Below are 3,321 nucleotides of genomic sequence, written 5' to 3'. Positions count from 1 at the left end.
GATTATATGTATTGGAATATGGGTTTTTATTTCGATTAAAATTTCCCATATAATATACTAAGGTTGGGTTCAATGGGAATTCATCAAAAACATGATATTCTACACAATAAACACATGTTAGCTTGGCTACTTTCATTTCCTACACTACAACTGGCTCTTCATTGTTTTAATCATATTAGTTAGGGATGATAGCTGAGTTGTTAATGAAGTGATCGCATCAAGCTCTATAGCTCCAACAAATTTTCTGCCAGTCCCTACTATTGTAGTCGGATATTGATAATCATTGTTGGCTATCCTTTCCAGAATCTCATATGCCTCATTATACGATTTATCTAGCAAAGTCCATTGTCAGATGCATCAACTACCATTCTTGTATGTGCATTTAATCCATTGTAAAACATTTCCATTTATGTCCAGTGATGGAAACCATGCATCAGGCATTTTCTAATTAATTCCTTGAATCGCTCCCAAGCTTCATACAATGCTTCACCTCTAATTGTCAAAAAGAGGTAATATCATTCCTTAATTTGGCATTCATATTTGGAGGACTGTACCTTAATAGAAACCTCTAACAAAGTTCATTCCAAGATTGTCACTGTTCCTGACAGTAAAGCATCCAACCCTGCTCTGGCACAATCTCGCAATGAATAAGGAAATAGCTTGAGTCTTAGGGCATCTTCAGGAACACCCTATTACCTGAATGAATCACAGACCTCCAAAAAGAGTCTTAAATACAACCATGGATCTTTAGTAGGTAATCCACTAAACTGTCCTACTATTTGTAGCATTTGAAACATCACTCATTTCAACTCAAAATATTGAGCTTGAATATGTGCCCTAGCAATCCCTATATTCAAATCATCTAAGATTGGCACTACATGTTCTCTAATGGGTCTATCTCTATCATCTATCACACTAGGAATATCTGCGTCAGTACCATTCGGATGTAATGGGTCTTCTCTGCCTAGATCATTTCCTATCCTTGCCATTTCTCGCAATTCTTTTCTCCTTCTCCTCAAAGTTCTTTCAATTTCTAGGTCAATACGATACTCTTCATTCTCGGGAATACCTCTACTCATAAACTAGTAGCAAACTTGAAAAAGAATAAAAAACCAACTAAGTAAGCTAATACTAACAAAATTAGATAGATAATAACAATCAAATTCCACCAAATTGCTAATCCCCGACAATAGCGCCAAAAACTTGTCGTGTGTGAATATGTAATGCGAATGTGCAAGTATACAGATCGAATCAAGTAATAAAGTGATAAGTGAGATCGTCTCCACAGGGATCAGAATGGATTAAAATGGTTGAGTTATCACTATGAACTATATTAATTAAGCTATAGAAAAATGAACAGAAAAACAATTTGATGAGGAGTACTAATGTATGAAATATTAAGATAAAATACTAAATAAATTTTGCGGCAAATCTACGAGACAAAGTTGGGAGGATTTATGCTATTAAAAGGGAAGGTTGGAATTACTCAGATTATATCTTTATATATGATAATGTCATGGAAAAACCTTAACCAAATTATTCCTTAGAGTATAACTATTATAGTCTAGTTCTTTCGAGAGCTAGACTTTAAGCTACCATTCTAAGACTTTGTATGTCTACAAGTCTCAACAATGATACCTAACACTATCCTTCCTTTCTCTGTACGAAACGTATCTCTATGTCTAGAGTACTACGAGTATTCATTCGAGTACTCGCTTGTATCATTCAATTACGATCCAACTCGCTTAACCTTTAAATACTTAAATCAAGTGTAAGAACATGCCATGCATTCATCTATGTCTAGAGCTTGAGTGCATGTATTTAAGATAAATCAAATCAAATGAAATAATAGATATACTAAACATGATAGCATGGTCATTAAAAGTAATAAAAATTCATCCAGTAATTCTAACCCGATGAGATTAGTTCATAGGTTGGGAATTAAAATCCAAAATATCAACATCATTATCCACAGTTTAAAAATCAAAGAAATCAATTAATAGAATGACAGTAGAACTGCAAGAAGATTTTACCACTCCAGCTTTAACTCTGATGCTACCAAATCATGTAAGAACCAAGGTTGAATGCATCGTTCCCTTCCTTGCGTCTCAGCTCTCTTCTTAAGATGCTACCTTCTTCCCTTTTTCCCTGAAATTTCTACGATATTTTTTCTGGAGAGAAAAAACTCATCTTCTTCTCTTTCTCTTTCTTCCTTTATAAGGTAGGTCCCGCCTCTCAGCATACACATTCGCTCCATGTTTTTAAGGTGAATTTATCTAGAACACTATAGTTGGTTGAGAGTGACGAGATCTAAGTGCTCTGTCAATATTTTCCTAGAATTGCCATGGCATTTTTGCTGGCAATCTGTCCAACCTTTTTTCCATGGTAATATTTCACTTCATTCATTCCCTTCCTCTTTTTTCTCATTCTCTTTGTCCTTCCTGCACCTACTGCATATAACAACTAATGTAACACCTCTTAACCCCAAATCGTCGTCGGAACAGGGTTATAAGGCATTACCAGACATTTCGGATAATTTACAAATAATTCTTAAATAAATAACAAACATATATAAAAGAATCATAACTTCATATAAATTTATACTAATTGGCTTCATTATTATTTTTTAAATTCAATATAACCTCTTTATAATTATTGAACCTTCCCTACAAATTTCAAATCACAACCAAACCAATTCCAGTATTTCAACCAATACATTTATATACTCAAATATACTTAAATCATACATGACATATTGACTTAACAACTTAATTAATGAAAACCCTATTAACATTTCTAATTAGTTCATCAACTATTAAGTCATTCCAATTCAATACCAATACCATAAACAATTTCTACCATTTTACTAATTTAATCGTCAAAACACCAAATATCTTTCTTTACAACAAAATTATATAACATACTAAAATAACCATTATAATCCCTATGTACATGCCACTTTCACTTAAAGGAAGAAAAAATCACCAAAATCTTTATGCTGGAGTCGGGATTGTCCTGGATGTTGAATCGAGACTCTGACTCCTTTTTAACATGCGCACGGAAACAACCGTACGCTGAGTATGTTATACTCAGTGGTATTACCATAATTAAAATTATAATAGCAATAAAGAAATAGAATTACCAAGCATGTAACTATCCATCTTCTTAATTATCAATTAATTCTTAAACTTTCATCAATTAACAATAACAATAAAATTTATAGCTATTCTTCAATTTCAATCACATATCGCATGTAACAATTTCAATCACTACTTGAACATTAAGTTCATGCCTTTTGTTTTCAATATCAATTTCAATCCA

General features: G+C 32.9%; 1 non-coding gene across 1 annotated transcript; it reads left to right on the top strand.

Moving 5' to 3' along the window:
* The first annotated feature begins 423 nt into the window (after window positions 1-423).
* LOC121221471 (small nucleolar RNA R71) lies at window positions 424-529 on the top strand. The gene has a single exon (XR_005918863.1). It is a non-coding gene; the product is annotated as a small nucleolar RNA R71 (small nucleolar RNA).
* The last annotated feature ends 2,792 nt before the right edge of the window (window positions 530-3,321 follow it).

This window comes from Gossypium hirsutum, chromosome D09 (genome assembly GCF_007990345.1).
Source record: "Gossypium hirsutum isolate 1008001.06 chromosome D09, Gossypium_hirsutum_v2.1, whole genome shotgun sequence".
Taxonomy (NCBI): domain Eukaryota; kingdom Viridiplantae; phylum Streptophyta; class Magnoliopsida; order Malvales; family Malvaceae; genus Gossypium; species Gossypium hirsutum.
This window is presented reverse-complemented; position numbering and strand designations above follow the sequence as displayed.